Below are 12,456 nucleotides of genomic sequence, written 5' to 3' on the forward strand. Positions count from 1 at the left end.
GAGCCTTTTCAGTGGCAGCTATGCCCGCTTGGCTTCAAATACAGACTTCAGAAAGGTACAGCAACAATATTCACTTAAAGCGCCGATTTACCTTTGCCGGGTCTCAGCTGCTTCTGTGAGCTCGGTTCTGCCACAGCTGTGGCATTAAGGCTTCCCAGATGTGGCCTCCAGGCCACGCGCCTTCCAAGGCTACTGGTATCTCAAACACAGGGATCCAGCCTCTGCCTTCCAGGCTTCACCAGGGTTCTCTCTCTGTTTCAAAACCACCAGGATTTTTATATCCTTCTGTGCACACAGGACCTGTGATGATGTCACAGTCAAGTGATCAGTCACCTGAGGGGGAGGTAAATGGTCAGCCAGAACACACCCCCTGGACATTTTTGCAATGCAGCAAGCCACTGCATTACAACACCTTTTGAACATTTTTGCTGTTTTATTTTATTTTTTATAGCTTGGGTCGTTACAGATGTGGCGATAATAAACATGCACTTTTTTTGTTTACTTTAGTTTATATATAAAGCAGCATTTTTAGTGCCAAAATATTTTTTCATGCTTTTTTTGAAGTTTTTCTGGCAAAAATGTTGTAGTAATGTGCCCCACCCTGGCCTGCATCTTGTAATATCCCTCATCTTTGTCTCCATCTTGTCATAATTTTCCATACTGGTCCCCATCTTGTTGTGATGTCTCCCATTCTGGGCCCCATATTGTAGAAAGATCCCCATCCTGGTCCCCCTCTTGAAGTAATATGCCCATCCTGGTCCCCATATTGTAGGAATGTTCCCAATCCTGGTCCCCATCTTGTAGTAATGTCCCCATCCTGGTCTCCATCTTGTAGGAAGGTCCCTATCCTGGTCCCCATATTGGAGGAATGTCCCCATCCTGGTCCCCATGTTGGAGGAATGTCCCTTGTGCCGTTCTTCACATCCACATATAAGAAAAAAAAAAAAAAAAAAAAGATTCTTCTCACATGTCCTCCATTCCCTCGGCGTCCTTTCTGCACCTGTGGCCCGCAGGCACCATAGCCCCCTTGACGATCGCGGCCCGGTCCAGGAGCTGCCGACAGCTGTGCTTTAGTTCAGTGTATTGCTGTGCAGAGCACGACTCTCTGCACAACAATACCAATGCCAGCCGCCGGCCTATCATCTGTGCATGGCAGTGACGTCATACACCGCTGCGCTGGGACACAGATGTCAGCTGCTAGCCTCTGATAGGCCAGCGGCTGGCATTGGTATTGTTGTGCAGAGAGCCGTGCTCTGCACAGCAATACACTGAACTAAAGCGCAGCTGTCGGCAGCTCCTGGACCGGGCTGCGATCGGGGTCTATGGTGCCTGTGGGCCGCATGAAGAAGCCTGAAGGGCCGCGTGTTTGAGACCCCTGATATAGACAGTGTGTGATATATGCTGCGCATGGATCAGCTGTCAGGTTCCCTTTAACACAACTAAAATTAAATTTTGGGAAGAAAAGTCATATATTGCACATCTTTATTAGGATTTGCTTAGAATATTTCTCCAGATGGTGCTAATGTTTTATCCTTTAAAAAAGACCTTTAAACTCACTACCTCCCCCAATTGCAACTGTTCAATCAATTTTGGAACAGTTTTTTTTGTGTGTGCCTCCATTCTAAAGTTATTCCCCCAGTAATAAAGAAGCAAATTTCCCCTTTAACCAACTGGATGTAAACCATAGACCTTCAGTCACAGAGGAGAAAAAAGGCAAATACCCACAGAGAAGGTCTGTAGTATATGTTGGTTAAAGCAACGTTCACACCTTCAGTATTTGGTCAGTATTTTACATCAGTATTTGTAAACCAAAACCAGGAATGGAACAATCAGAGGAAAAGTATAATAGAAACACGTCACCACTTCTGTATTCATCACCCATGTGAACGTGGCCTAATAGGTGCAGGGGTTGCAATCACACCCAGGCCCAGGAGCCTAGGAGGCCCTTAAGGCCACTTTGACCCATATGAAAAGACCAATACTATTAAAGACTTGCAATAATTGGGGGCCCCGTTGGAGCGTTTGTATTTGGGCTCACAAGCTTCACCCATTCTAATGGCTATAAATAGGGATTTTGTAATGGATTGAGTTAGATGTAACAGATAAAGTGGCACAAATGGGCAAAACAGAGCACTTTAAAGTGTTCCCACAAATGATAAAATGAGCAGCCTTGTCCTCAGCACTTATTCTTCTCAGGTGCAACACTGAGGATTTCCAGCAGAGGGAGCTGTGGCTCACACATCCCATTGTACAGTGCGCTGGGCTGATGCAGCCTCTGGATGTTGCAAGCTTCCAAGGATGAGCATTATCTGCTAGGCTGCAGCTGCTTCTCCCTCCATCCTGTGGCCAGGGAAATCTTAAAACAGCTTATTATGAGCATGCAAGGAAGTCACTGCTGGCAGAGCAGGCGCTCTAGATTTTGAGCTGGGTCTGTGCTGCTTGAAGGCATCTTGGTTCCAGCCTCCAGGTCTTCTGCTCTGGTTCTTTGTCTGTGAATGGAAGGTGACGCCTCCAGGTTAGGTAGATCCAGTCTCTGGTGCCATCACCCACAGGGCGAGCATTGCAGGAGTGGGTGGAAGGATGCGTGGGAGAAGCCCCAGCTAAGGTGAGCTGATAAAGTAAAGCAAACGAGACAGTCTCCTGGCTGCCCATGCCTGCTGCTGGGCTGTGCATTGCTTCCCTGCCTGCTGCTGACACTTCCATTTCAGTGATCCACTGTCTGTAAAGTTAGGAAGTTGTATTCTCTTTGTACAGCACAATCCTGTATATAGTCTGATTATTCTATATTAGAATGGCTGCTCTTATGCTTCATCTATAGAGAGCTCACTGCTAAAAGGGGAAAGTTTTCTGAGTTGGGGGATGAATATATATTCCAAGCAATGAAGATTGATACTTGTTTCTTCCTCCACGGCTCCCCTGCTGCTGGCAGGAGCTGGTGCTGTGCTACATTGTAGCAGTGTGGGATGATGTTTGTTTTGTCTCTTTGTGCTTTGTTTGTGCTGCATTGATTAACCCTTGAGGGTAGAAATTGTTTCTATGAAGCCTTGGTGGTGACTGGGTTTTATAGTTTCTTCAAGTCAAAGAAGCAGAACAGGTCTGATTGGTAATGGAAAGAGTAGGAGGCAGAGTGCCTGTAATCAGATAGCATTATATGGAGGATTCATTGCTGGAAGTGTCCTGAAGTGTCTATAGGAAGTTGGAGGGAGAAAGTGACTGTGAGTATGGGGAGGCATGGGATAGATTGAAGATCCATGGATAGATAGATATGGTATGGATAGATAGATGTAGTATAGATAGATAGATAGATATGTTATAGATAAATAGATAGCTATGGTATAGTTAGATAGTTAGATATGGTATAGATAGATAGTTAGCTAGCTATGTTAGATAGATATTTTATAGATAGATATGGTATAGATAGATAATTATTAGCGATACATAGATGGGTGGGTATATATATAGATGATAGAGACAGTTAAATAGATTAGTATTAGAGATAGATATGTAATAGATAATTAGAGATAGATAGATTGCTATTAGAGAGATAGATATACGATAGATAGATAGATAGATAGATAGATAGATAGATAGATAGATAGATAGATATATGGATAGATATTAGGTAAAAAAAAGGTAGGCTGCACTCCAATAGTTCTTTAGTGAGAAAATGTGACTTTATTATCCCATGGGCTGCCTACCTATTTTACCTAATATTACTTTTGCAAACGGATATTTGTGTGGGGGCCTTGCACCTGGAATTTCTAACTTTGTGGTGCTGTTCCATTTTTCTTGTTATATGGATAGATAGATAGATAGATATGTGATTGATAGATATATGGATAGAAAAATTTTGCCGGGGTATGTAAACTTTTGAGCACAACTGTATGTAGAAAGAATTAGCAGCTATAGAATGTTATACAGATTGATATGAGATACGTTAGATCTATAGATAGATTATATAAATATTGAATTTATAGACCAATATTATCTATTGAACAGTGAGGTACTAAATATATAGAGAACGATATTAGATAGATACAGAAAGATAGATATGAGATAAATTATATCTATAGATATAAAGGCAGATGGATTTTTATTTCTGTCACTTTTTCACTGTCTTTCTGTTTGTTAGTTCCGACTTGGACACGGAATAATAGTGAATATGCCAGTCTCTGCCGTACTATGGGGCATGTTGTGAAAAGTGTTTACAGTAATGCTAAAGTTGAAATTTGGTTTATAAGTAGTGATGAGCGAGTATGTTCGGTTAACCCTTTCGGCGAGTCTGTTCGGGCGAGTACCGAGTATTTTCAGCGTACTCAGTGATATGTTTGAATCACTCCCGTGTTCATGATTTGCGACTGTTTGACAGCTTTAATACATGTGAGGAATGCTTGTTTCTTAAGCATTATTCACATGTATTAAAGCTGTCAAACAGTTGCAAATCATGCACACGGGAGCGATTCAAACATATCACTGAGTACGCTGAAAATACTCGGCGCTCGGCCCGAACATACTCGCCAAAAGGGTTAACCGAACATACTCGCTCATCACTATTTATAAGTGACCAAGGTCGGAGACTGAAGATAAGTAATCATTTAAGTAATGTTGAGTTATTTTGGTGTTGTTCCCAGAATCACAACTTATGACCTACCTTTGAGATAAATGATGCATATCTGAGTGCTGGTGGTCCCGTCACTGGAGACTGTACTCAATCACAAGGAAAGAAGTCACTTGTCCCTTGTTTGAAAGGAGCTTCTTGTGAGAAAGAGCGCTGCCTCTCTCTTCAAAGTTAAAGGGATTTTCCAGTCTAAGAAGAAAAGTCTGCAGTCTCTCATTGTGACTGCAGATTGCTGAATCGTGACCATGTGTGATGTGCATGCTGTCAGGATTCCCCTGTTTTCCCCATGTGGCTGGGCTATCATCTAACCCCATGTACAATTTGAATACTTGCAGTCACGTGCTAACAAGTCTCATTCTCTTCTCTCAATTCTGTATAAGTATGGAAGTCACATATGTGTGGTCACAGGATCGTCCACTCATGGGCAATGCAGGGAAATCATGAGAGTGTGCACATCCCACTTCGTCATGATTCGTAAGTGAGCAGCCTCAAAGAGCGACTGTAGATTTTTCTTCTTAAGACTGAAGATCCCCTTAAAACTGAAGATAGTCAAGAGATGTACTCGGCTATCCTGGTCAGTCCCATAGACTGTGCATTCTCCACAGCAAGCTCTGTTCAGACTGGACACCAGACCCCCTTTCTTATGATGAGGGTGAGTTAAGGCAATGAGACCTCCAGCAAGTAGATGCTTTCCACCCTTCCCATAATATTTAATGCACATTGCTCTCTATAAATGCGTCCTCCTCGGCTCTATAGACGATGTCCAGTTTATTTATTCAAAGAATTTTTTCAGCTCAAGCGCTAATATATAAGAATTTTACAAGATTAATTCAATAGTTCTGTATGTTTTTGACTATTCATTCACCTGTAGTTAAAAAACACCCAAGCCCCTAATAAGACTCACAATCTAATTTCATATCACAAAAACACTCACAATGCAATTTTTTTTTTTTAGCAATGAACCTTTCTCTTTGGTTTTGAATCTGTAAAACCTGGGGGAAATCCACACAAAAACTGGTAGGACACACAAACTCAATGCGAATGCAGCCAGCAACCAAGCCCAGCCAGAGAACGTGGTAGTGTGCCACCATGCAAGATGGTTTGGAAGTGTGGAAGAAAATCAGTGCAAATGCTACATGCGAATACTTTCCTGGATTTAAACCCATATTTAAACCCATGATCCCGTGCTAACGAATGGGATGTTACTGTATGTAGTAGAGAAGAGCGGATCTTTTAAAATTAAACTTTGACGAATTTTTCACAAAAATGTGATTAGTGGTGAATAAATTTGCATGAATCTCAATACTGGAAAGCATGTAATTGTTCAGAAAAACATGTGGAGGAGAGGAGAGAGAGGACACTGCTGACCATAACAGCTTACACTCAACAGGTGAGAGAGGACCCCCTGACCATAAGAGCTTACACTCTCCATGAGAGAGAAGACCCCGCTGACCATAAGAGCTTACACTCTACAGGAGAGAGAGGACCCCGCTGACCATAAGAGCTTACACTCTACAGGAGAGAGAGGACCCCACTGACCATAAGCGCTTACACTCTAAATGAGAGAGAGGACCCCACTCACCATGTGAGCTTACACTCTACAGGAGAGAGAGGACCCCACTGACCATGTGAACTTACACTCTACAGGAGAGGGAAGACCCCTCTGATCATAATAGCTTATACTCTACAGGAGAGAGAGGACCCCACTGACCATAAGAGCTTACACTCTACAGTAGAGGGAAGACCCCAATCACCATGGGAGCTTACACTCTACAGGAGAGGGAAGACCCCTCTGATCATAAGAGCTTATACTCTACAGGAGAGAGAGGACCCCACTGACCATGTGAACTTACACTCTACAGAAGAGGGAAGACCCCTCTGATCATAAGAGCTTACACTCTACAGGAGAGGGAAGACCCCTCTAATCATAAGAGCTTATACTCTACAGGAGAGAGAGAACCCCACTGACCATAAGAGCTTACACTCTACAGGAGAGAGAGAGAGAGGACCCGCTGATCATAAGAGCTTACACTCTACAGGAGAGGGAAGACCCCTCTGATCATAAGAGCTTACACTCTTCAGGAAAGAGAGAGAGAGGACCCCGCTGACCATAAGAGCTTACACTCTGCAGGAGAGAGAGAATTACCCAGTGACTCTGGAGATGGAAAACGACTCTACCGTGCAAACTGTTCTCCACTGGGAACCGCTGATCTGTGATGGCCGAGGTACTGACCACTACTGTGCAAGGTATGATAATCTGCTAGATGTCATAGCTGCAGGACATCATGGGGAACAGTCATTGACCCACTCTCTGATCTCGAGCAGTGTGGGAAATAGTGTCGGGCAAACTTTTTTTGTGAACCCTGAATGAAATTCATAATGTTCTAATTTGAGTGAAAATTGCGTGAAACCCCTAATTTCAGGAAATTCATCTCGATCCTCCACAGATCCATCCGCTCATCTCTGGTATCTAGCAATAGCTAATTGCCCATCTTAGGTTTGTATTTTCCATCAATTATGGACACATGGAGAGGGAATGCGCATGTGTAATGTAAGATCACTTTGTACATAACGACATCTTCAATCTGTGCATACTTTCTCAGGAGACAACACACGGCATATTGTGCATGTCCCAGGTTATAGGACACAAGGAAGCTCAGGATGGAGATGTTGTTGTCATTCTTTTGGAATAAAATCCCTTCTCTCAGCATTAACACTAGCTTTTATTACAAACAGATGTTAGAGCAGCACCCCAGCCAAGAAACAATGCAAACTAGTTAGTCATCTGTATCATTCTGGAGAAAGAGGGAGAAGTAATGTCCCCGTGAGAGATGTTAGCAGAGTCTCCTCCAGATGCATCATCATCCCTTCAGAAAACCACCTTAGCAATCGCTGAGTTACCTTCCGCTCTACTCTGCTGGCAGCTCTCTGAATGCCAGACGTGGGTGACGAGTGGCGTTCATTTGTAGCAGTAATATACCTTTTATTCAGCGGTGAAAGAAGGGTAGGAGAACGGAGCAACCTTTTTGTGAGCAAGTGACACATCGCTTGTAATTAATTGTTCACAAATGAATTATTAAAGATGTTTCAGAAACTGAAGCGAGAAAAATATTTCAAAATGTTTTTTTCATTGATGATCGCGTTTGTTTCTCTTTGTTCAGTGCTGCTGTGAAGTATGTACTAATTATGCAGTAAAATGATGAAAATGGGCGATCTCTCATATCTTCCGCTTGGTAACCCATTTTGTATATTTGATGGGCATCTAAGGGGATCGTGTGATCATTATGAAACATACAGATTTTGTCATCTAGAAGAGAGGGAGCTGTCGATCAAGGCAAATGTAGCAGCTTTAGGTGGGGTTTGGAGAGGAGAGTGGGGCTGGGCTTGGCCCTCGGGGATTGGCTGGCCCATTGATATATTGCAACAAATTGGATTTTCTCAACATTTTTTAGACGTCTGGATTCACATCATATTCTCTTCCTGGTTCTATGCTCCTTGTGAGATTATCATCTGATTAATTGAAAAATAGTTGTCAGATATGCCATCATGTATCGTATGAGTTCAATGAATCTAAAATATGAAACTTTGGTTTCTGTTTGACCTCCTTTCTGATGGTGTCCATTATTTTTGCTGGATACAATAGCTAGTCTACCATGCTATTGCATCTGGCAAAAAACAACAACTTATTTTAGACTTGTTTGCAGGGATTAGCAGACCCGTGGAAGTTCGGGTTCTGGTACCCGATTGGAGCTTTATTCCAAAGTTTGGTTTGGGTACCAGAACTGTATCTGAATTTGAACCAGAACCTGAACCCTATTGAAAACAATGGGGACCTGAACTTTTGAGCTGGAAAATTTCTCTCTCTCTCATCCGGACACCCCTTGGAACTCCGATATGAACACTGGACTTTTAAGCTTGGGTTCGATCATCTCTACTTTTTTGCCTCACTGAAGTTAATGAATAGATCAGGGGCACATTTGAAAACCATTTTAAGGCTATTCAGATGGAAGTTCCCATTGAAATGCAGAGTGGGGAGTAGAATGTAGTGTGAATGCGGCCTAATGGGTTTACGGTCACATAGGTACCTTTTACCAAGTCCCCAACCAAGTTCTATAGATGACTGCTTGGGCACAAGTCATTTGACACACTGACTATAAGCAATTTTTTTGCACATTTGCAGGCACCAACATTCTTTAATTAGAGGCAAATGACTAATTAAAAATTCTGAAATATGAGTCCTGTTCAATGATGCCTGTTCATTTAGTATAAGTGTACTGTGGAGTTGAGCAAAAAGATCCCTAGTTTGGTGTCCAGTATGGTCTTTCCTGGCAGCTGGACCAGGGCTGTCTTTACCTAGGTGCCCAGGGCCCTTGACCTGACACCCTGGGTGTCTCTTGTGCTTGTTAGGTCCTACAATGTCATGACGTCACAGGGCTTAATAAGCACAAGAGACACACAGGACGCCGAGCCAAGGATGCCGGAAGAGAAGACTGCTCTGGTCCAGGGTGCCATGGAGGGACAGATAGTGACCTTTGCAGCCAGTCAGTGACTGTCCCTGCCCGTACTTAAAACAAGGGGACTAGCGAGGCACCTGGGCAGAGCTCTATAGGAGCAGCAGAGGATCATTAAATGAGTATTTATTTTTTATTTTTGAACACTTCTGGGCCCAGATAAAAAAAAAAGTGGACAACCCCTTTAAATGAGGGTTTTTTTCAACTCCACATTCTACAATTAAAGGTGTGATGAGTAAAGTTAATTTTAATGTAACTATTTATATTCATAGTGTTTATGTCGGACACAGTCATGGTAATCGTTTCTACTGCTGAATATCGTGTGTTATATAAAATAGGGATCTGTCCATGGTGCTCAAAGAGGTTTTCCCATCATTTTCCTGGAAAGAGTCTCTATTTTAATCTCAATTTTTCTCCTTTCTCTCTGTTACTTTGAAACTTCTTTGAGAAACTGCCAAATGGTTTTGCTAAAAACGTTCAATAAACTGGTCTGGCGGACATTGTTCTAGTCTATGCACCTAAAGACTGTAGGAGTATATCAAGGAGAAGACATATCTATTAAGCTTTAGGACTGGTATAATCTGCCAGAATAGATCTGTAATCAATTTCTTATCTTGAGTGGCAGAATATTCTACTTACTGTCTCCCCATTTGACAGTGTTATAATGAATGGCTGAAAGAGATTAAAGAAGCACTTAAGCCCCCCATACCGGGGGCAGACATATTATTGGTGCAACTTGTGTGGCCAAACAGGGGCCCAAGAGATAAGGAGGCCACTGCTTCCTCCAAAGCAGGTGGAATTATGCATTATGATGAGATATGGGACTGCATTAGATGATAGTCAGTCAAACTATAGTTCGGCCGATCGCTTGGCCGGCAACTATCAGAGCTGTCTCTTCCATACACAGGAACACTCGCTCTGTCAAGCGCTCATGCGTCCTCTATGAGAAAGCCGCTGTCTGACATGTCTGGCAGCAGCTTATCTCAGGAGGTCAAAGGGATCGTCAGTCCAAAATCTGACATGCCAGAACTCTCCTGACAATCAATTGTCGGGGGCTCCCATACACATCAGACTGTTAGCCGAACTCGTCATTATAGTTTATAGGGGGGCTTTAGTGCAGGGAAAGGAGAGTATCTTTCCAATATACTTGTATAGACGATAAATCTCAATTCTCAGCTACATGAATCTTCAGTCTTTGCAGCCTTTAAAGGTAGGCACAGTTTGTTGAAGAGTTTTTTGAAGTGGGTCATCTCCAAAAAAACATTTGAAAAATGATAAAAAAAATGCTTGAAAGACTCTTCCTATTCGTGTTTATTCTAAAACCATTTTGCTGTTCATAAGTTCTGTCATTTGAGCATTTTTTCTACTGCTTCAGGTTTTGAAAAATGCTTAGTGGAAGAAAAGAAAGTGCCAGTCAGTTCTTTGGCGCGGCTCCTGATGGGAAACGCTCCAAACTAGGCATCATCCAATCAGACGGCTGCAAAATAACTCTCCAAAACTTCTTGAAAAACTCTACACAACCGCTTCAGGTAATGAAAAACTCCAAATACTCCCCAAAGAGAGAGTGTTTACTGAATTGGTTTCCACTAAAAAAAACTTGTTAGCCATCTCAAGAAAACTTCATGCGCACATAACCTAAAACCATCCTTAGGTTATGTATGCAAGATTTATGAGATGATCCATGGCAGACGTCCGAAGCCTACATTCAGATTTCTGCTACGAATCTGCAGATGATACGCCATAGATCCAGCTTTACATACATTATTGACACTGTCCCCATTGGGGATAATCTAAATTTCCTACCCAAATGTCTTTGGAGTGTGGGAGAAAACCGGAGAACCTGGAGGAAACCCACGCAAACACGGGGAGAACATACAAACTCCTTGCAGATGTTGTCCTTGGTGGGATTTGAACCCAGGACCACTGGACCCTAACCCTAACCACTGAGCCACCATTCAGCTGACAGCTATCAATTTTGTATGCGGCCTTAGTTCAGACCACCAGCTCTGCCACAGGTATAAACTTATTAGCCAAGTAAGAGGAAATATTGTGATGCAATATCAAACACAATTAAGAGATCGCAACTTTGCTGCTTAGAAGGACTAATAAAAAATGTTAAATTTTAATAAAAAAAGGATGTATTTAAAAAAAAAGTAAACAGTAAGCCATGAAAAAAAATATTGTATGGTATTGCCACAATGAACCATAAGATAAACATATAGTTTCATAGATTTTAAGGCTGAAGGTAGACGTAAGTCCATCAAGTTCAACCTATAGCCTAACATGTTGATCCCGAGGTAGGCAAAAACACCATGTGGCAGACGTTAAAGGGGTTGTCACCTACTAGGACAACCCCTTCTTGGTCTAAATGTTTGGCCGCTATAAAATAAAAAAGCCTATACTCACCTCCTGTGCCGGTGCCGTTCCCGCAGTGTTGGCACTCACTCTCCCTGGGGCTGCCGTGCTGTTGTTGTGACACACGACGCCGGCGCCCAATCAGCGCTGGCGTCACTGATCTCACCTTCTGTCGAATTGAACATAAAAAGGAAGTCCGGGCTGCAGCTGATCTCTGACTTCCTCTTCATGTTCAATTCAAAAGGAGATGGAAACAGTGACGCCGGCATTGTTTGGCCGGTGGGCATCACTTGTCACAACAACTGCATGGGAGCCCCGGGGAGAGCGAATGCCGACATTGCGAGAACGGTCCAGGCACGGGAGGTGAGTATAGGCTTTTTTATTTTATCGCGGCCAAGCGTGGGGTATGAGAAGGAGTTGTCCAAGTAGTGGATAACTTGTTTAATAGCTCTGTATTAGGGGAAAAAAATCCTTCCTGACTCCACATATGGTAATCAGACTAATCACAGAATCTCGTGCCCATAACCTGTATTATTATATTTATCAAGAAAAACTTTCAGACCCTCCTTAAATTTTAATAGTGAATCACTCATTACAACATCATGCTTCAGAGAGTTCCATAGTCTCACTGCTTTTACAGTAAAGAATCTGCGTCTTTGATTAAGATGAAACCTTCTTTTCTCTAGACATAAAGGATGCCCCCTTGTCCCTATTTATACTGCATTGTCAATTTAGCAAAACTCCCAAAAATTTGGATGATATCCCCTTTCAAAAAAATGTAATAAAAGTCAAATCAATAAATGATGTATTCTATAATTATGCCAATACCAACTACAACTAGTCCTGCATTTAAAAAAAAATAAAATATATATATATATATATATATATATATATATATATATATATATACATTTTTGCAGTTGAAAAAAATAAAATATGTAACTTTCATAATGTGGGCGACACAAAAATTAA

The 12,456-nt window shown here is 42.2% G+C and overlaps 1 protein-coding gene across 1 annotated transcript in view; it reads left to right on the forward strand.

The window, feature by feature from the left end:
* The first annotated feature begins 2,266 nt into the window (after positions 1-2,266).
* Positions 2,267-12,456, forward strand: part of MTUS2 (microtubule associated scaffold protein 2) — an 833,540-nt gene continuing 823,350 nt past the window's right edge. Inside the window, exon 1 of the mRNA XM_073662484.1 lies at positions 2,267-2,605. The gene's annotated coding sequence lies outside the window, so the exon portion shown is untranslated. The remainder of the gene's footprint in view (positions 2,606-12,456) is intronic.

This window comes from Phyllobates terribilis, unplaced genomic scaffold, assembly GCF_046119375.1.
Source record: "Phyllobates terribilis strain yellow unplaced genomic scaffold, ASM4611937v1 Scaffold_2__4_contigs__length_985480577, whole genome shotgun sequence".
In the NCBI taxonomy this organism is placed as follows: Eukaryota; Metazoa; Chordata; class Amphibia; order Anura; family Dendrobatidae; genus Phyllobates; species Phyllobates terribilis.